The sequence below is a fragment of the Lipotes vexillifer genome, unplaced genomic scaffold (genome assembly GCF_000442215.2).
Source record: "Lipotes vexillifer unplaced genomic scaffold, Lipotes_vexillifer_v1.1 scaffold215, whole genome shotgun sequence".
Classification (NCBI taxonomy): domain Eukaryota; kingdom Metazoa; phylum Chordata; class Mammalia; order Artiodactyla; family Lipotidae; genus Lipotes; species Lipotes vexillifer.
The window spans coordinates 681,526-703,795 of record NW_006776544.1 but is presented as its reverse complement, the minus strand read 5'-3'; the positions used below and the strand labels follow the sequence as shown (position 1 = coordinate 703,795).

At 38.7% G+C, this 22,270-nt stretch overlaps 1 protein-coding gene across 1 annotated transcript in view; it reads right to left on the bottom strand.

Moving 5' to 3' along the window:
• The window catches only part of ENOX2 (ecto-NOX disulfide-thiol exchanger 2), a 168,260-nt gene extending 154,064 nt beyond the window's left edge, over positions 1 to 14,196 (bottom strand). Inside the window, 1 exon segment of the mRNA XM_007450461.1 lies at positions 14,070 to 14,196. The gene's annotated coding sequence lies outside the window, so the exon portion shown is untranslated.
• Positions 14,197 to 22,270: the final 8,074 nt, after the last annotated feature.

Genomic DNA, 22,270 nt, shown 5'->3' with positions numbered 1-22,270 from the left:
AGAGGGGTGGGATAGGGAGGATGGGAGGGAGACACAAGAGGGAGGAGATATGGGGATATATGTATATGTATAGATGACTCACTTTGTTATAAAGCAGAAACTAACACACCATTGTTAAGCAATTATACTCCAATAAAGATGTTAAAAAATGGAATAAATAAAAATAAAAACCCAAAACAAAAAACTTCAAAGTTTGGATGGAGGTGAGAGGGTAGGTTAGAGCGGGAAAAAATGATCAGTCTGATATCCATAGTCATTTTTTTAAGCTGACCTATACTCTTAAGAAACTTTTAAATTGCATATACAAATGAAATTGTACCTTCAGCATGAAGCTCTATGAGGTCTAATTATCAGAGCAAATGTTTACTGAATTAATTTAAAAACTACAGTACCAACACTGCCTATTTCATAATCTAGGGGAAGAATTTTCTTCTCAAGCCATGTTCAGTGTGCAATGGGAAGCCAATTATCAACCCAGAACATTTGTCAGTGAAAAATGTGTCATTCTTTAAGACACTTAGGGCTTAAGCAGGCTTAAGGCCCCTATCTCATCGTTTCTCTTATTTCTACCATCTAAATACCCATCAATCCAAGCCAAGATTATTTTCACCATTTCATAGCTTAAAGGTGTCAATGACATGTGGACAAAGACAATTTTGGCAAGAGACAAGGCATAATTTTTACTTACTTGAATGCTCGTACCAGCTTTTTCTGAAAACAGAGTATAATAATGGGGCTTCCGAGAGAAAAATACAGTAAACAGGCACTGTTACTGATTAAATGAGGGTGAATTCAGTTTTACTCCTTTTAAGCAAGCTCAGTAATTCTAACTAAAAACTAACCAATATGGTCCCTTTAGAATTCCCAGGGATGTGTTTTTCATCAATACAAGAGAATACTTTCTATTTACCAGATGTAGGCACCTCATGGATGAGAGCCTTGTTCATCTTTCATCTTATTCATCTTTCAGTTTCTAGCAGTTTCTCCTAGAAAGTAGCATTTTCATCTACCCTTCCATCCAATATCACCTGACACACAGTAGGCATCCAATAAATGTTTGCTGAATAAATATATTAGCATATTATTTGTTTGTAATTGTTTACTGCTCATAATGCTTTTAAACTGGCTGTATAAATAGGCTAAATACTATCCTGACATTTTAAAAACTTTGATTATCAGAACTTTCTATTTCTTAGGTACAACTAATTTTTATAGTCCTAAAGAATATGGATAGGAATTTAAGAGATTTTTTGGTGTGCCAGAAGAAGTTCCATTTCCCTTTATAGACACCAGGCAGAACTTTTCCAGACCTCCTTCTGTGTAACCAAACACTTTCAAGTAGCAACCAAACATCCCAAAGTGCCTAAGCTGGCTGAATGTCATAGCAGAAGACAGCTGGGGACATGATGTTGAGAATGACCAGTGTTTACACGATATTTACATACCAGATTCCACAGCTTTAAGACAGGTGTGTCCTGCTACCCTATTTTTTTTCCCTCAAAGAGCACCTGGATCCTATCTGGAAAACAGATCAAGAACTGCACTGCCAATCACTATAGGTGGGATGACTAAATTTTCTGACTCTATAATTGGAAAAGCATGATTTGACATATGGATTTCTACTTGTGAGGACAATGGGATAGAACATGTAACACTGGGGCTGCTCTAAAAAATCCAAAATATGTGGTTTTTCCATACTCAGAGGAATGACAAGAAAATCAAGAGGGACATAACTTTACAAAATAAATTCGATATGAAAGAACACAGCATAAACAATGTTAAAATACATGGGAAAACATTCACAACACATTTAACAGAAAAATGATTAATTTCCATGACATAAAAAGAACGCTTACAAGTCCAAAATTTAAAGATAAATAACCACGGAAAAATGGGCAAAGGATATCACAAATGATATATAAAAGAAACATAAAGGATTAGTAAACATTTGAAAAAGATGCTCAAACTCACTATTTATTAGAGAAATGCAAGTTAAAGCAATAAGGAGCTACAATTCATCACTTGTCTAATGGGCAAAAAGTCATAGGATTAAAGGTATTGTGTGCTGGCAAGAAGATAAAGAATGGCCCTCTCAACACTGGATGTGTTGACTTGGTGAGGCCTTTGTAGAAGTCACCATGGTATTGGCCATCAAAATGTACAAAGCCCTTAACACTTCAACTCTGCAATCCTACCTCTTAGACTCTATTCTACAGTAACACTTGCTCACATGTACAGGCTAGCATGCTCATGGATGTCCTTTGCAGCATTTTTGTGGCAGCCAAAGGATAGGAATAAACTAAATATTTATCAACAAGAGGATCCCAGTAGTAAATTTCCCAATCTCTAACATGGTCTACCAGGCAGTTATTAAAAAGAGAGAGAGCAAGTCAGGGCAGAAATTATTCTTGGAGGGGAAGTAAGTGTCTACAAAAGGGCACCAGGGTCTTCTGGGGTGCCAGAAATGGTCTATGCCTTGTCTTAGGTGCTGGCTACATAAGTGTGTTGTTTGTGAAAGTTCATTGGTGCACACGTAAGATTTTGCACTTCTATGCACATCAATAAAATATTTTTTAAAAAAATTAACTAAAAAACAGATTTGGGAGACCCCATGCTTTAGTGGAAAGAGTACTATACTAGGAAGAAGGAGTTCTGAGCTCCAGCTCCTTTCTGCCCAAACTAGTTTGGGACTTTGGGCAAGTCACTTGGACTGAACTGCAGCTGACTCCATTCAAGGCAGGGATAATTTTATTCTGCTGAAAGATAGGGAACTGGGCCCAATGATTTCCATATCTTTTTCATTTTTAGGTTTTATGGCTCTTTAAGCCATAACAGTTCAGTATTATTTACTTCCATTAAGTTTCTTTTATCTATCCCCTCTTCTCCATCCCTACTCCCATAACACTGATTCAGGCCCATATTTCACTTCCCTGGGATATTTCAAAAGTCTTCAAACTTGTCTCTCCAGTTCTGCCCCTTTAAAATCTATAATAAAACACTTTGGTTAGAGTATCTTTTGACAGTACAGCTCAAATCACGTCGCTGCTTTCTTCAAAAACCTTAGAAATCAGTGGGGCATGGTGCAAAGTGCACAGAACCAATTATTGGAAAATCTGGGTTTGAATAGCTTACTGGCTGTTTAATCTTGGGCAAGCCATTGAGCCTCTGAATCTCCATTACCTCATCTGTGAAATGAGCGGAGTTATGGGACCTTCTTCCATTACTGCATGTCCCATGTACAAAGAACAGACTTTTAGCTACTGATGTGTCAAGTCCCAAGTCACACTTAACATCATCTGCCAGGGGGCCAGAGTAACGGCAGAGAATCAAGTTTCTTAGCTACCTTTGGTTGACTTACTCCAATCAAGAGAGAGAATACTTCTGGGCAGACCGAGCTTCAACACAAAGCTCTACAACTGACTGGCTGTTTGACAGGAGAACAAAAAGTGAAAGGTGCCTCCCTCTTTGCAGGCTTTGCCACAGAGAGAGTGGCACCTCATAGCAAAGGTTAACAGTCTTAATTGATAGCCCAGCCTGTAAGATCTATAGACCTCTCTGTACACACTTAATGTTGGTAAGGACTGCTTAACAGAGATCTGGCACAAAATCAAAAGAAGCTAAAATCTTGTGGTTACCCTGCTGAGATAATTTAGGATGCATTAGTCAATGTTTCTCAGGCTGTTCATCCTGGATCAGGATAATTATGGAGAGGAATAAAAAAGGCCAGATTAGAAAACAGCTTGCCAGCAGAACCACTATATTTGCATGGGTTGATATTTAAATCAGCATCTGAAAACAGTACGTAGTTATGACTTGTTGCATGCTCAGACTTTATGTCAAGTTCTGAAGCAAATTCAGCACTTGGCATTCATTTCAGAGGGAAAGCCTGGTTCCTTGTTACACAAGCCTCTTAAAATCTCTATCTTGCCAGATACAAAGGCCACTCAGGCTGAGGATGCCCCTCACATTAGATGACTTGCATGATCTCCAGGAACTAATTTTGGAGAAAGAAGGCACATTCTTAACTTGATCTCTCTTCCTCCCAGGAAACTCAACCAAGAATCTTCTGAAATTTCACCTCCTTCCCTCCAAAGCTTCCTTGCTTGTCTGGAGGAATGAAGGTGTCATCATTAACCTCACCCTGATCTGAAATAAAATTCCATGAAAATGCCTTTACTCTTCATCCAATTATGCATTTGCACTCAATTTCTTCCTGGCTTAGTGCCCAGCACATAATGGCCACTTAGTAAATATTTGCTCTTATTTACTGAGTATTCACTGTAAGCAGTCACTCTTTGATAGCACTCAGCATAATTACAAATAATTATTTGTGTAATTATTTGCTTAATGACTGTCTTCCTTACTAGATGGTGAGCATCACAAGGCCAGGGTTGGCGTTTGTCTTATTTACAACTGTACTCTTAAAAACTACCACAGTGCTTCACACTTAATACCCAATAAATATTCACTGAACAAAAGAACTTAATCCCAAAACAACCTGTACACTGGTATTATTATTTTTTATTTTTTTTATTTTTTGTTGTACGCGGGCCTCTCACTGTTGTGGCCTGTCCCGTTGCGGAGCAGCGGCTCCGGACGCGCAGGCTCAGCGGCCATGGCTCACAGGCCCAGCCGCTCCGCGGCATGTGGGATCTTCCCGGACTGGGGCACGAACCCGTGTCCCCTGCATTGGCAGGCGGACTCTCAACCACTGCGCCACCAGGGAAGCCGTACACTTGGTATTATTATTTCTATATTATAGGTGAGGAAACTGAGGCTCAATACTTCAATAACTGTGCTTCAATAACTTGCCTAAGGTCAGAGCCAGGGTTCTGAGCACGTGCTCTTAACAACCATTGTATCCTGCCTCCCTCTTTTTAAGTCCTGTTCTACTATATACTAGCTGTAGCCTGGGAAAGTTTCATAAGTTTTCTAAGCTTCGGTTTTGCTGTCTATAAACAAAGGAGAAAATGGTATCTATTTTATAGATTTGTTATGAAATTTGCTTGAGTTTATATATGTAAAACACTTGGTTATAGTGGTTGGCATACAATCAATATTTAATAAAAGCTGCTGCTCCTGTATTGTTGTTATTGAATCAAATATTCAGAAGAAAGGGACTGTAGCTAGGGAATGCCACTTGCTGAAACCTGTCTCCCCTGCAAAATAGCACATTCCATTTGAGCAGTTGGACACATCTAATGGCTTTCTGTGCCACTCTCATCAACCCTCACTCAGCACATTCCATAAAACAGCTTGCATGTGAAAGTTGCTTTTGCTTAAAATTCAAATGTAGGAGAAGCAAAATATTTTAAAGTTAATTCTATTACACAAGCAATTGCTCAATAGAAATACTACAACCTGCATGGCTTAAATTAAATAGCTCATGTTTTCAAGGAAATTGAGATTGGAAAAAAAAAATCAAGACTGCCTCCCAACCCCTTACAAGAGGGAATTTCATCATTATGGATTTTTATTTCAATAGATAGTAAATTGATATCAGGAAACAGAGCAAAGAAAGAGAAAATTGCAAATTAGGCAGTCACTTCTTTCTGTGTTAAAATAGCTAGAGTGGTCAACATATACACAACCACTTTATTTGTCACCTTTTGGTCTACTGCATCACTGTCATTTTAGTTCTTAACAGAAGACTCTAGACATACTTTATCATAGAATACAGTATCCACGGTTTTGCTTTCTGTGGTGTCAGTTATCCGAGGTCAACAGCGGTCCAAAAAATGTTCAATGGAATATTCCAGAAATAAACAATTCATAAATTTTAAATTGCATGCTGTTCTGAGTAGCTTGATGAAACTTCACACTGTCTTGCTCTATCCCACCTGGGACACGAATCATCCCTTTGTCCAGTGCATCCCACCTGTAAGTTACTCAGCTGCCTAGGTTATCAGGTCAACTGTCATGGTATCAGCAGTGTTTGTGTCCAAGTAACCCTTATCTTACTTAATAATGGCCGCAAAGTGCAAGAGTAGTGATTCTGGCAGTTCGGATATTCTCTTACTGTGCCTAATTTATAAATTAAACTTTATCTTAAGTATGCATGTATAGGGAAAAAACATAGTATATATGGAGATTGCTACTATCCACAGTTTCAGGCATCCATTGGGGGATCTTGGAACATACACCCTATGGAAAAGGGGGGACTACTGCACTACAAATGTCCAACATTCTGAACCACAGTGGTCTAGGTACACCTAGTTGCTCTGATGCAGTATGGGTAGCTGAGCTGGTCCTTAAGCCTGACTGCATATTGGAATCATTTCCGGTGCTTTTAAAGAACATTGATGCCCGGGTCTTCCTCAATTTCCATTCTGATTCAACTGATTTTTGACAATAATTTTAGAGCTATCCTGCCTGGGTTTGGATCTTATTTCCTCTACTTACTATTTGGACAAATTACTTAACTTCTCTGTATTTAAGTTTCCTTACCAGTAAAATGAGGATAATCATAGAGTTGCCATGAAAGTTGAATAAGTTGACACATTTGAAATACTTAGAACAGTATCTGGCACACTAGTAGAAGTAGTAATAAAGTATTTTAATTATTATACTCTGGTGTCATGGAAGAGAAAGGAATACTTGTAGAGTTTGCAATCACATGTGGAATGACAATGCTAAAATGGCAGCAAAGGTGTCTGTGTTTGAAGTTCATAAAAATGAAATCTCCTCACTGTAAAGTACTACTCTGAGGCAAAATCAGATGATATAAAATTGAGTTCCATCTGGAATTAGTCTTGATTTTATACATGGAGAAGTAAAAATCTAAACGTAACACATGGTTCTAGAACAACCCTATTTATTTGTACCCTCAATGGACCATCATTGTTAGTTTCCCCTGGTTAAAAAAAATTCTAAGGATAGAAAAATCCAAAGTCATATTTATCTGCAAATAAACAGCAATGTTAGGATGGTGGGGGTTCCCTTCACATTTGGTACCATTCCATGGGGAGGAGAGAACATCCATTCTACTTGTGAGAGAGGACAAAGAGTACTAACAGAAACTTCTCTGGGCTTTCTCTCCACCCCTGCTTACTCCTTGGCACAGCAGGAGCATCGACTTATCTGATTTGTAAGATTAGAATAAAAATAAGTGCTCATTCCTGACTTAACCTCTGCATTCTGGCTCTTGGGTCAGAATGTCCTCAAGTTGACATGACCCTTTCTCTCTTATGAAGTGCGCAGAGCTTTTATTCAACCTTCAAAATAAAGACGCAGACCTACTAGAAAATGGACTTGAGGATACGAGGAGGGGGAAGGGTAAGCTGGGACAAAGTGAGAGAGAGGCATGGACATATATACACTACCAAACGTAAGGTAGATAGCTAGTGGGAAGCAGCTGCATAGCACAGGGAGATCAGCTCGGTGCTTTGCGACCACCTAGAGGGGTGGGATAGGGAGGGTGGGAGAGAGGGAGATGCAAGAGGGAAGAGATATGGGACATATGTATATGTATAACTGATTCACTTTGTTATAAAGCAGAAACTAACACATCATTGTAAAGCAATTATACTCCAATAAAGATGTTAAAAAAAAAAGATCCTCTAGACAAAATTATGCAACAAAGTTTAAATAACAGATAAAACATGATTATAAAATTTTTTCCTATTTGGATGGAGTGGCCTTAGGGTGGGCTTGGATGGGGGACACAAACTGTCCCCTGCCAAGTAAGCAGATGTCACAAAGAGCTTCTTCTGTGATTTGTTGAGCTGCTGGAGTTCAGCTCTATAAAAGCAATTCCCTCATAGGTGTTTCCCAGACTCAAACTCCTTTTCTAGTTTGAGATCAAAGGGCCCTCCCCTGTGTGGCAGACAGAACAGATATGGGACCTCATACACCACTGGGTTAGCTTGCTATAGATCATGTAATACTACTAGCATGGGGGAAGCCAGCTCCTCTAGGTTATAGATACACTTTCTGCAATACAAATGAATCAATCACATGCCACAGTCCTAGCCAACTTGAAATGATTATAAAGATCTGGTAATAATCAGTTCTAGTTTTGCTACTAATTAAATCATGTGACTTTAGAAAAGTCCCTTCTCTGGCTTTCAGTTTTCTTGTTTGTGAAAATGATGGAGTTAGACAAGATTGCCTCCAACTCTAAAATACTATGATTCAACAGCTTCCACTTGCCTCAATATTACCAACACATGAGGCTGACTCACACTTAATGTCTGTGAGAGAAGAACTTGTGAGGTACAATGAAGTCACAAAATCATTCCAAAGCTATTCCAATTGTTGGAGCAACTTAAGAGAGACATATTTGCATTTTTCTATCTTGCCTCTTCCATGCCACCCTCAATCTCCCCTCCCCCTGACAGTCCTTTAAGATGAAAAATTTCACACTGAGTTTCTATCAGAACTGAGAAAGAAAGAAGTCAGCTTACTTTTTTGATCGTCTCATTATCAAGATAAGGTTTTATTTTTTTGAAACTGTAATCAGATAAAAATGTCCAAAGGACTAAAGAAACTGAGTAGGGCTATTAGTCTACTCATTTTCTTATTTAATTCCATCTGAAGGAACAATAGGCTCTTCTTGCCTTTGGCAATATAATAATTCAGCTGACATGCTAGAAATACCACACACCAAGATATAAAACGGTGGCCTTTTCTCTCTTTAAAAACAATCAATGCTTTCATTTGTGGACTTCAAAGTACATGTGAAATAAAAGTCTCAGCCCTGTGAGTCTAAGGTAAATCAAAGGGCTGTAAGTGTCATAAAAAAGTTTCCTGGTTCATTGTCCCTCTTCTAGGTAAGAGAGGAAACAAAAGTACTCCCAGGCAGATGAGTGTTCATCTCATTTTTATATTTCTTTTCCAAGCAGGCTTAAACAACTTCCCCTGATAACTCATTCCAATATAGTTCTTCCTTATGTCTGACTGAACCTCTCCTTGCTGCTTTGCAGGCCTACTTCCTCTTGTTAATTTAGTCTTGGCAGTGCTGAGACTGTTCACTGTCTTTCATATTGTCGTCTCATTGTGACTTCCAGAAATTCTAAAAGAAACCTTGAGAACTGAGTTAGGGGCCTATGATCAAGTTTAGATATTACCTGGAGGTCCTTATCATATCCTAATATTTCTGGTGATGCTATTCCACCTCAGTCAAAGTTATTTCTCCTCTCTGGTTATTAGTACCTCATCTGTAAAATGAAATGAATATGAAAATATGTTAAGAGAAAGAAAGAATCACAATATTGATGCAAATTATTATTGAACTGAAGGGTCTTCCTGGAGAACTTGAACTCTTGGGGTTCAATCATTATTGCAAATGGAAAATGGTTGAAGAACCCTCTTTTCATACTGAGCTATTCATTATTCTCATGAACTTTGGCAAATCTGCTTAGTATTAGGCATCACATAATTAAATGCAAACCTATCTTTCAATGCAGAGCTATGAGAGAAGACAATAGAAATAGGACTATGTCCACATCTGGATGATCATTCTGGTATCATAATTATCCCCAGGTTAGTTGCCCACTCTTCCAATGAGCTGGCACCTTCTTAGAATGCCAGTGTACCGTGATGTTGGTGCTTAAAACAGTGCATTTGGTTTTAGTCATCATCTGGTTGGCCTTGCTGACTCATGGATTCTTCCACTTTAGTGGAAGTATTTGAGAAGAGGGTTGGTATCTGTTTCTACAAATCCAGGTGGATCTCAAACCAGGAGACAGTTCGTATCTTCTGGACAGAAACTTGGCACTATGATTTGACAAGGGTTTAAAAATCTTCTACTCTTTGTCCATAGAGCATCATGTGAATAAGTGGACTAACCACAATCTTAAACAATTTGTGCAGCTGCAGCATCACCAAGGAAACATTTCCATGGAGAAAAGGTGAAATTTGAGAGCAAACACATTGAAGAATTCTGAGCTCACCTTAAGATAAAAGCTGCAAAGCAGCCAGATCCACATAGCAAGAGTTTATGGCCAAATATTGCAGTAATATCTAATCCAGGTTACGGATCTACTTCACAGAGGAGTTGGGACAGGACACCCAATTCCACCTATCAGTTTCCCTTGGACACTCATCTAGTTAAGAAGAAGAGATTCCATTAGGGCCAGGTTTCATAAGCACGCAGATTCGATATGTGGTTGCTCTAGGGATATAATCTCATAAATGTCTGGAGTCTGACCTTTAAGGACAAGTGAGGCAGTCAGTTGATCAACATTAGATACCAAGTGCCCAGTTTGTGCACAGCTCCACCCTGGGAGTGACAAGAGAATAATAGAGAGTATTAAGGCAAAGGGAAAGCAATTCTTCAGCCAGATACGTGATCAACAAATATTTCTTGAACATGTATTGTAGCAAGACACCATATCTCTGCCAAAAGACATGAATCAGGGGCCCTTCCAATCAGGGGCTGATGACTAAGTTGAAAGGTTAAGACATATTGCTATGAACAGATAGCCAATAGTTCAAGGTGGTCTATAATCAGTGTCAAGTGATTCATATGAATATAACAACCAAGGGGTTTCAGAGGTACAAGTGAACAATTCTAACTGGGATGATCCAGAAGGCTTCCTGGAGAAGGCAGGACTTGTACTAGGTGCTGTCAATTGGATAGGATTTTGACACGTGAAAGAAGAGGACAAGCATGCTAGGCAAAGGAAATGGCATGAGCAAGGTCCTGAAGTAGGCAGGCCCAGTGCCTATTTGGAGAGAGGTAGCAGACAACCTTGTCTGAAATAGAAGACTCATTGAGAGTAGCAGAAAAGAAAGCTGAAAAGAAGGAACCATGGGATCTCAGAGTTTGAAGGGATCCTAGAGATGATCAAATCCAAGCTCTGCTTGCCTTATTCTCACACAAACACAGCATTCCCTAGTGTGCCAGCAATGTTTAATATGCATTTTAATAATGGGTCCAGATTCCAAACATCTACAGACATAGTAATTCTGGGAGAGTAGTTAGAGAAAGGCTTTGGAGTTGGATGCCTAGTTAAACCACTTGCTAAATGTTCACCCTTGGGTAAGTTTATTTATCCTTTATTTTTTCACCTATAAATGTGGATAATAATACCCTCACTTAAAGTGGAGGTAGGAAGAAAAGGAGATAGAATGCTTGAAGGAGTCAGAAAAGGAAGAGGAATCTGCAAAGTGTATTGCCAAAGAAAGCAGAAGTAGAAAGAATTCAAGCAAGGGGAGGTTGTTAACAGCATGAAATAAAGCAACACAGGTCAAGGTAGTTGAGACTTGTCATAAGGCCACTAACTGTGACAGTTTGGAGGTCGCTGGTGACCTTTAAGCGATCAATTCTCGTATAAAAGGAGAGAGGCAGTTTGTAGAAAAAGGTGAGAAAGGAGGGGTGAGAAAGGAAGAAGAACAGAATGTAAAGGAACTGGAGCTGCAGGCACAGACCTTCCATCATTTGTACTGACAGAAGAGGGAGAGAGATGGTTTAGATTCAAAGGGGTCACAGGGTTGAATGATGTAATGGCTGGATGAGTATCTCAACTTACAACTGAAATGGCTGGTAGCTCCTGTAAGGACTTCTAACCCTAGCTTTCCTCCTTACCAAGAGGCAGGGAATGTGATAAAGGAAGAAGGAAGTTCCTACTCACAAAATATCTTCCCTTTTCCTTTTGTCTAGAACTGCATAGGAAAAAAATACCTTTATAAAACAATCTGCCCATTTATAATACCATAAGATTGTCAGCTGAACAATTATGAGACTCCCTGTGTAGTAAAATCTCATTAATCTGGACTACACTAATTTGGAATTTGTGGTAATTTAACCTGGGCTGGAGTTACCTTTGTACTACTTACAAAGAAAGGGTTCACTAAGCAAATAGTGTTGAAAAGATTACAAGGGAGCTAATTTAGCCTGCCAGGGGCCTAGTTCACCTATCTTTAAGAACATGCTGTTTTTTAAGAACTTAGGCATATTCATTATTTGAATGCAAATTGATTCTGCTAATTATAGATTAACATAATCTACTGCTAAAATCCTATATCTGCAACAGTTACTTTGCTCTCACTGAATATGCTCATTAGAAATAAAACTGCAATTCTTTAAAGTTGGTTCACAATTCAGATTTATACATACCCCCTTTCTCCACCCTCATGAGTTAACCAATGTTCAGGAGGTATTACTCTAAACCAGCACATCACTTACCATGAACACAGTGGAAAAACTAATAAGTGATCAAAAAAGGCCTCAGAGCAGCCAAAATAGATGTCTTAAAGTTGATGCCTAAATCCTGTATATCTCTCCATAGCAGGTTCTCTCACAGCTGATTTAACTCTTACTTAACATACTAAGTTGACACACCAACTTGGAGATCTTGCTTGTTTTTGTTTTTAAAGTTTGTAACTAAGTAGAAGGAGAAAAAGGGCTGTTACATGAAGGGACACTGAGAGAAACTAGAAATGACTGCAGACTGCAGAAAGGAGACAGGATGTGGATAAAATGTGGCTGATGTGGCTGTAATAACTAAAAAGCCACCACAGTCTAGGACAATTTAGAGTTAAAAGGCCTATATTCCTTAGTAAACCCAGAAAACTATAATAGAATATTATAGAGCAGTAAAATGACTAATGACTAAAATTTTCCCTTTAAATGATCAAGCAAAGTTTAGATTATGTTGAATATATGCCTTAAAAAGATAAGTTTACACACACACATACACACACACACACGATTTGTATTCATAATGGTTAACCTAAAAATGTGAAGTGCATTGATGCTTAAAACAATGAAGTTCATAATATTATCATATAATAATAACAATAAAATAGCAACATTTATTAACTGATTTTTTAAGTGATGAAGTGTGTACAGATATCAAGCTAAGCCCTTTACCTATATAATTTCATTTAACTCTACTAATAATCCTAGGAAGTTTTAGTACCATTTCTAATTTTACAGTTGAAGTGAAAGTCAGAGAGGTTAAGGAACACACCCTAGGCCACAGAGAGAGAGGTGGGACTACAACTACAACTCAGTCCAGTTCCTTGGCTGTATACTATGCCTTTCCAATGCTCCAGAAAATACCGCTCTCTAAAAATCATACTTTTCTTGAGGGCTCCAGATAGCTAATGCCTTACTGTATTTTTGTTTTCCAAACTTGTATTTAATAAATATCTTGATTCATAAGCAGGAAGACCTATGATCTAAGAGTCAGGTATGATGTTGTATGTTTGTAAACATGCTCCATTTTACAAGCTGAATGTAAAAGTAATAGTAAAAAACAGAAGAAAACAAAACCAAAAACCCCATAAACATGTCTATTAGGCCCATCTTAAAATCTCAGATCAGTCTCTATAGACTACGGATACTATTTTCAAATGAATAGCCAAGTAACAAAGAGATGAAATTTTAAAATATTAAGTGATCAGTTAAGATCTGGTCTCCCATTGTTTCCCCACTCACTCTGGAGAAATTTAACATGAGAATGGGCCAACGGAGCACGAAGGATGGGGGGAATTGCAGGGGAGGCTAGAAATTCAGTTGGCTGTTATACAGGATTTAGGACAATCTGTTCATCAGCTGTTCTAAGAGAGCTATGAGGGCATAGAACACATGTGGGCATAGTGTGTACTGGGGGAAACAGGGGTGGGGTGGGGACATGCAAATGTATGCAGTTATCCACATTAGGAGTACAAGTGAGGGTAGCCACCACTTGTACATACAAAGAAAGATGTATAGTGACATCATTCACTCATGTAATTCCTTATACCTAAACCAAATGTTCTTTACTCATCTCTTCTTGTCTTAAGTCTACCCATTCAAGGGCCAGCTACAAATGCCACTTCTGCTTGTTCCATGATGCCTAAAGCTGAATTAAACTCTTTCGCTGTTTGGGCTCCCATAGTTTTTTTCCCCTTTTACACATTTACCACAGCACTGATGATACTCTATCTTATTATTAGAGTTATTCAAGTATGTGCTTTTTCTGCCCTCTATTCTACCATGAGTTCCTTGAGGGCAGGGGACTCTTTCTCATTTCTGTAGCTCGTGCAAATCATAGCACAGTGCCCACTACATACTAGTTTCTGGTACAATGTTGACTCAGTGGCACTGGCCTAAGAGAATGGATTATCGCCTAGCTTACCTGAAGGAGCATTTGTTCTCTTTCTTTTCTTGCTTGACTCCCCTCCATTCTCAATGAGGCCTTCTGTGACCAGAGGGCCACTGGTACTGCCAAACTGCAGGGGCTCGTTGTTGTTGGCAGGGTCAAAGGGCAGCTGGTTCAACCCTAAAGAAGAAAAAGAAAGCCAAAATTCAGACTCCATTAAGGACTGGGATGTCTCCAGATTTTATTATATGAGCCACTAGAGGAAAACTCTAAATCTTAAGAGCCCAGGAGTAACAGGTGAATTCCTTAAAGCCAGTTGCCCGCTGCACTTTTTTACAGATCTTGTTGATAAATACAGAATTAAAATATAGGCTCTTATAAGACCATGACTCTGTCATTTGTAAGATCCCTCCTGTTTCTCGGAAATTAACAATTTTGACCACAAGCTATCAATTATCTTCTACCTCCTCCTCCCTTAAAGAGATAGGGCCCTCTTTAAATGTGGCTATGGATGGACCCACTCTTCCTTTGAAAAGCTTGACCATGTACTTTTTAGATTATCTCTTGACATTTTTCCCATTCTTTCATTGCAAGGGTTGTTGAATTGATGCAGATGTAATCATTAGACTACCCTGGTGTCAAAGTTACTTCCACCGATAATATAGAGGTTGGCTTCCAAAAAAGAAAACCATAACTCCATAGCAAACTAGAAAAGGAAAAAAAAAGATATAGAATTCTCAAGGGGGTTATTTAGTAATTGGAGTGATGGGGAATTACAACCCAAGTTTGAGTAGGGTTAATCCCATCTTCTTCAAAGGATCCCAGAGCATGGTCACTTTACTAGTAGCTGCTGCACCATATAAAATGGCAAAAGGCATTTTCTATTATCCAAGTCCTATAGGTTTCAGCCAGGGATGAGCAGAGATAGTTTCTTACTCCCCTGGCAGCAGCATCTGGAATTTCAAGTGTTTCAATTAAAACTTCATGAATACCATATGACCCAGCAATCTCACTACTGGGCATATACCCTGAGAAAACCATAATTCAAAAAGAGTCATATACTACAATGTTCATTGCAGCTCTATTTACAATAGCCAGGACATGGAAGCAACCTAAGCGTCCATCGACCGATGAATGGATAAAGAAGATGTGGCACATATATACAATGAAATATTACTCAGCCATAAAAAGAAACGAAATTGAGTCATTTGTAGTGAGATGGATGGACCTAGAGACTGTCATACAGAGTGAAGTAAGTCAGAAAGAAAAACAAATACCGTACGCTAACACATATATATGGAATCTTAAAAAAAAAAAAAGGTTCTGAAGAACCTAGGGGCAGGACAGGAATAAAGACACAGATGTAGAGAATGGACTTGAGGACACGGGGAGGGGAAAGGGTAAGCTGGGACGAAATGAGAGAGTGGCATGGACTAATATATACTGCCAAATGTAAAATAGCTAGCTAGTGGGAAGCAGCCACATAACACAGGGAGATCAGCTGGGTGCTTTGTGACCACCTAGAAGGGTGGGATAGGGAGGGTGGGAGGGAGACGCAAGAGGGAGGAGATATGGGGATATATGTATATGTATAGCTGATTCACTTTGTTATAGAGCAGAAACTAACACACCATTGTAAAGCAATTATACTCCAATAAAGATGTTTAAAAGAAAAACTTCATGAAATGTGGAATGAAAAGCTTTGTTAAAGTCCAAAGTTAGGTGATCTCTCCTAAACCTTTTATCTACTACTGGTCCTCTAATCCTATCAAAAGAGGAATCAAGTTGGCCTGCTATGGCTCACTCTTTAACACTCAATTTTTCTATGGCCCGCAGCTGTACAATTCTTAATGTAATGTTTGTAAAATGTCAATGAAAATTTGGAATCCAGTCAGCTAAAGGTCAATCAAGTTTCAGTAAAATGAATGCTAAGGTTCTAACAAAATGGCTTTACATTCTTGTTTTTTTTTTTTTTTTCTGGTATGCGGGCCTCTCCCGTTGTGGAGCACAGGCTCCGGAGCGCAGGCTCAGCGGCCATGGCTCATGGGCCTAGCCGCTGCGCGGCATGTGGGATCTTCCTGGACTGCGGCATGAACCCGTGTCCCCTGCATCGGCAGGCAGACTCTCAACCACTGCACCACCAGGGAAGCCCTACATTCTTGTTTTTAATAAAAAATATCCCTATGCCGTTTTCAGCCCATGTAACAAATACCATTTCTTCTGCAATCAGATTCCACTTGGAACACCTCCATTAAATGTCTCCTGGGACCTGTCAAACATTTTTCCTTTACATCATCTGAGTGAGTAAGTGAAAGAATGAAAACTTGCTTCTGTATCTTAAGTCAACCATTCACCGTATCATATCCATGTCCTATTAAATCCCTACCATGACTAGAACTAAAGAAACAAACACTGATCACTATGTATTAGAAAACATTCAGATCATGACCAAGACTATTTTCAAAGAAGAATAGATTTTTATATAACTTGCAAATGAAGATGTTTGTTGCACCTGAGTAGTCACAGAGTCAAATGTGATTAGTGTACTACTCCAAAACTTTTCTAGGTATTTCTTTCTGCAATATCAGACTGACCAAAAAAAGTTCCATGGAAGATGGAATAGTATAGTGGAAACAATATGTGCTTTGAAGCCTGGCAGATCAGGGTTCTAATCCTGGATCTGTCCTTTACTATCTGGGTAGCTTCTGGCAATTCATGTAATCGCCCTTAGTCTTAGTTTCATAATGTGTAAAAGGGGGATGATAACACTGCACAGAGCTGTTGTAAAGATAAGCAGAAAAATATATATTCTAAGTGAATTAAAACAAACTTTTCCCCTATAAGTTTGAAGTTTGTAAGCAGCTTTTCTAAGGAGGACCTCTCTCTCTCTCTCCCACAACTGTATCCCTGGTGCCTAGCACCATGCCTGGCACATAGTGAGTGTTGAATGAATTAATTCTCAATAGGGAGGAAGTAGGTGATGCATTCTGTTAACTCATGTAGTTAGAATAAAGAATTAATGACAAAAGTTCTGATGCTGATTATATCAACATTACTTAAAATAATTAGATTTCAAATGCATCTCCATCATTTGAGTACTATACTGCAGGATGGTAAAATCTTGATCAAAAGGAATGCTCAGGGATTAGGAGGTTCTGATTAATAATGGTTAATCAGAAATTTTTTTCTTTTGCATTTGATAATTTTACAGAATAATATATTAGTCCATTTTCCTGCCTTATTAAGTTGGTAACTGAGGATATTACAGAGCTTCAGAGCTATGATCTGTAAAAGGAGGCTGATAACAGTACCTAATTCATGGGACTGTTAAAAGGATTAAGTGAGATCACATATGTAGAACATTCTGCATCACATCTGGCATATAGCAGATGCTCAATAAATATTAACTGCAAATTTCCATTTCTAATTTCTAGAATTTTTGATGTACAATGTGAGATTGGTCTGAATTTGCCTTTATCCAAGGATATACCCTACTTTCATCATTGAACCTTTTTATTGCTGTTTGTACTGTTTTCTAAAAGTTGAAGGAGTCCAGGAACAAAATCTGATGAATTAAATGTATTCAGTTATAGACATTTGGCTATAATTGTTCTTCCCTTTTATTTAGTCCCAGATGGTACCTTTAGGGCTTTAGGTATTTTGCTCCCTGTACTAATGTACAGATTTTTGTTTGGCACTGAATAAAACCGAGATTTCAAGTACCTACTGTGTATCCACCTCATAAATGATCCAAATATATGAAGATCTTGATAATTCAACACACCATCTCATGCACTGTTTCTTATAGAAAAAGACCTCATATCAAGGAGAGAGAGACATCCCACTCAGTAAGCTGATCCATTGAATACCAATCCACATTTCATATTATCCAAGACCCAATACAGTCTCCAAAGATTTGTAGTTTGAAAACAAGAGCTATAGACATAGCAAAATTCTATGACACTAGTGCTTCCCAGCTACTTTTATTGTATTGTTTCATTCCTCCTTTAAGACAGCACTAAATCAACCAGTAAATCAGTAGGTACTTATAGGATCTTTTCTGTGCCATGTATATGTGGTCCACATTAGGAGTGCTATTTTAAGTAAAATAGCCCCATTAAAACTACCTAAATTCTAAAAGGAAGACCACCACCACTTTAATTTCAAGAATTCTTATTGCAGAAATTTCAATTATGACTTGAATATAAAATATTAGCAATTATGATACTTTAATTCTCACCCAAACTACAGAATTTACCTTTAAATCTCTTATGGAAGCTATTTCTACCATTTTTCTACTAGACATGATGGAACTATTAGATAAGGAAGATATTAGGAAAATATTAGATTAGGAAGAAACCTTTTTTTTCTGTGCCATGCAGCCCATAGCAGTGAAAGCGTGGAGTCCTAACCACTGGACCACCAGGAAATTCCCTAGGAAGAAACTTTTGAGGCTATTTAGTTGACTCTTCTATGCAAACCAGAAATCTTATCTATAGAATTCAGGACAGGCCTAAATCCAGGGTTACTTCTTAGCCTGGGGACCATTCCTTGCTATGCTCCTAGGGATTCAGCTTGCTTTCCTTACCTTTTTTAAAACTACCACTTACTCTATTTTGAGGGTTCCTTTCATCTCCCCAAGACTGCCTGTGAAGTAGGATACATTTTGTTCAATTTTTAACTTGCTTATTGTCCCTAAAATGAGCACATGGGATGTCTAACTTTTTAAGGACTCTACTGATAATCACTGCAAGAAAAACAAATGAGGGAGTCACCAAGAATTAACAGAACAAAGAAATGTTCTAAAGTCTTATATATTTCCTCATATTATTTGCCCTTTTATTCCTGAGGATACATTTAATAAAACTTTGATCCTTGCTCATTCATTTCTCCTCCCATCTTGTCCCCTCATCACCTAACCCCACAAGATATACAGTTTGTCTAAAAGGAAGCACGAATTGTTAAAGTAAAACAGATAATAAACATTAGTGCTATAGAATTCTGCTATTTCTGTATCTTACGTTCACAATTAAAGTCCATGTGGTAATGTAATCTCGTCTAAAACCAGGTTGACTGGTTTAGACAGCTGACCAGCTGTTATTTCATGTCATGTCAAAATACAGATTCTCTGACTTTATAACCCACATGAGGCCACTATAGAAAGTATGCATATTGGGGAAGGGTGAGGATGGGGTCATTGGAGAATGACATTTATTAACCAATGGAACCAGGGGATTAAACATCTCAGAATGAAGTGTGGTTCCCAATGAATCCTCCAATCTGCAGGTCAAGGAGTTCACACGCAATGATGTCTGCCATACAGACACAAATGATTCCTGGGCTTTGAGGAAAACACTGAAGAATTTTCATGATTCTTGTGAAAGATCAATGATCTCTTTGTGCCCAGCTGCTGTAATAGTTACTGCCACAATTCACTTTACAGAGCTTTCTACTATCAGGTCAAATTAGGACTAACCTTCATGATGCAATCTAACACGTTTAATGATTGCCCCAGGTTACAGCACCAAAACATGACCCTGTGGGTCCCTGTCACTTCTTATTTGCAGCTGCAGCCCACAGACTTAAGGTGGTTCAACCTTAGCATAAAGAAACACAATTCTACTCTGGATTAGTTCTCTTTAAAAGAAAATGGCCAGGTCCTGAGAAATCTGGTAAATTCAATTCAAGGCAGCAATCTCCAGACAGACATTCATGTTGAAAAAATAGAATGTCAGTTTTTGGCAAAAGGAACTTTATAGCTAATTTGTGTATAAAATAAATTTCTGTAACCCGAGTCCTTTTTCCAATTGACTTTAGTTTAAAATCAGATATGGGGCTCCATAGTAAAGAAGGTCTCCAAATTAGTTTTTAATTCAAAACTCTTGAAGTAAGGGGTTAGAATAATAGCCAAGCCCTTGATGTGCTGGCAGGTGCTTTTGTAGGATTTATCCATCCTTGGAAGCCCCTCCTCCTTCCTCAGTCCTGGCCTGAAAACCTCTGACTCCACATTTTTAGTTCTCACTATCCAGCAATTCCACCTGCTACTTCTGAGAGAATATTTACAATTTCTAAAAAGAGTTGGACTGCAGTATCACTCTCCAGCCACAGGGTTTAGTAGCAAAAACAAATGAACATTTCTCAGTTCCAGGTCTTAGCTGATGTCAAACAAATGAAACCTACTTTGTCAATTTTGAGGGTTCAGTATTCTGTATAACTGATTTAGCTGAAGCAAGGGTAACTGTAAAAGATTAATGGGTGAGCAAAGGTAACGGGGAAGTGATCAGAAAGAAAAGGGCCAAAGTCTTCTTTTACTAAGGAGCTTGCTTGAATGGTGGTGAGCATAAGAATTTTCAGAGCCAAAATGATGCTTAAGTCACCTTTTTCAAGGTGTGATACAGGTCACAGGTGGATTTTCATTGACAGTGATCCTACAGCAACTTTTAATGACTTCCCAAACTACTTGGTCAGGCATTCAAGTCCTTCCTAATAAGGCCCCACCATTCTGAGCCTTGTCTCCTACTATGCTCCAGCTTGTGCTCTACTTCAATACTTCCTGAACTTTAATGTGCACACATGTTCCCCGGGAATCTTGTTAAAATGCAGATTTTGAGTCAATAAGTCTGGGTTGTGTTCTGCTTTTCTAACAAGTTCCCAGGTGATGCTGACCCTACTGGTGTGGGGAATCGTACTTTAGGTAAAAAAAGCTGACACTCCAGCAAAATGAGACTACCTAGCATTCATCGAATCATTCCAGTACTTTCCTACTTCCACAGCTTTGGCTCACGCTGTTCCTCCACTTACTTCTTGATTTCCAGCCTTCAAAAGACTATCTTTCCTTTAGGGTTTATCTCAGATGTTATTTCCTTCATGATGCCTTCCCTTATCCACCTCCACCCAACCCAATACATACACAGCAGTGGAGCAGGGCCACCAGGGGAACTACCATTCATTGACTGTTCAGAATGTGTCCTGCCTTATATTCATTACCCCACTATTTTATTTTCTAGTTATTTGCCCCATTTACAACAAAGAAAGGTAAATTTACAGAATTTAAATTTCCCAGGGTCACACAGCTAATAAGCACTATTACTAATAAACACCATTCTGGCCTTCCTCAGATCTTAATCTGTACTTTTCCTATGCCTTTCAGAGCATGCCTTGTGTTATAGTTCTTTGAGTATTTGTCTTATTCTCCCTTCCCTCCTGCCTTAGCCCATCACCACTAAGTTGTAAACTCCCTGAGGACAGACTTTATGTCCCAGTCATTTAAAAAATCTCTCCTCCTCCAAGATGCCTGGCATGGTGCCTTGTACAATATTATAAGCACTCCAGACATGTGTATAGAACTGAACTCAGCTACAACTTTGGGTATAATAGTTGTGTTTCCCACCCCAGATGCCAACCAACCTGCTGCTGGGGCTGTTATGAAGGGAGAAGGAAATATGGTTTGGGGGGTTCCTTCAGCATTCCTGGTATCCCCTCTATCCTAGGATCCCCAAAGACTCTTTGGGGAGTGGTGGTAGACTATCATACACTGTACCCCTGACTATGACTCTGCATAACTTCACTATCCCTTTCCAAGAAGCGAAGCAGTCCTTCTACTGACTAAGACCTTTCTATAAGAAAACACTATAAAAGAAATCCCATATATGGATCTTCTCCTAATATGTCTACGGACACCAGGTTACAGATTCCTGCTTTACAAACTACAGTCAAGAAAAGGCAATCCCTAGAGATGTACCATCCAACACAGTAGCCATTAGACAGATGAAGCCATTTAAATCTAAGTTTAAATGAATTAAACTAAACTAAAATAAAAAGTTCAGTTCCTCAGTTGCACTAGCCACATTTCAAGTGCTCAGTAGCCACATATGGCTAGTGGCTACTGTATTGGACAGCACAGTATAAAGTATTTCCATCATCACAGAAAATCTTATAAGTTGCTCTAGAGTCAGACCTGGATTCAAACCCATATCTGCCACTTACTAGGTGTGCCACTTACGAGGGGTATAAAACAAGTCACTTGATTTCTCTGAGATTGTTTCTGTACTGCAGAATGGGGATGATAATGACTCCCCTTATAGGGAAGTGAAGAAAATTAAATGAGAGAATGTATGTCTAAGGTCTATCATATATCAGACACTAAATAAGTGTTAGCCCCCTTCTTCTAACTCAGTTGGGGATTTATATGTATTTGTCCAAAAATGGATTAAGAAAATTTGAATAGTGTAGCTCCT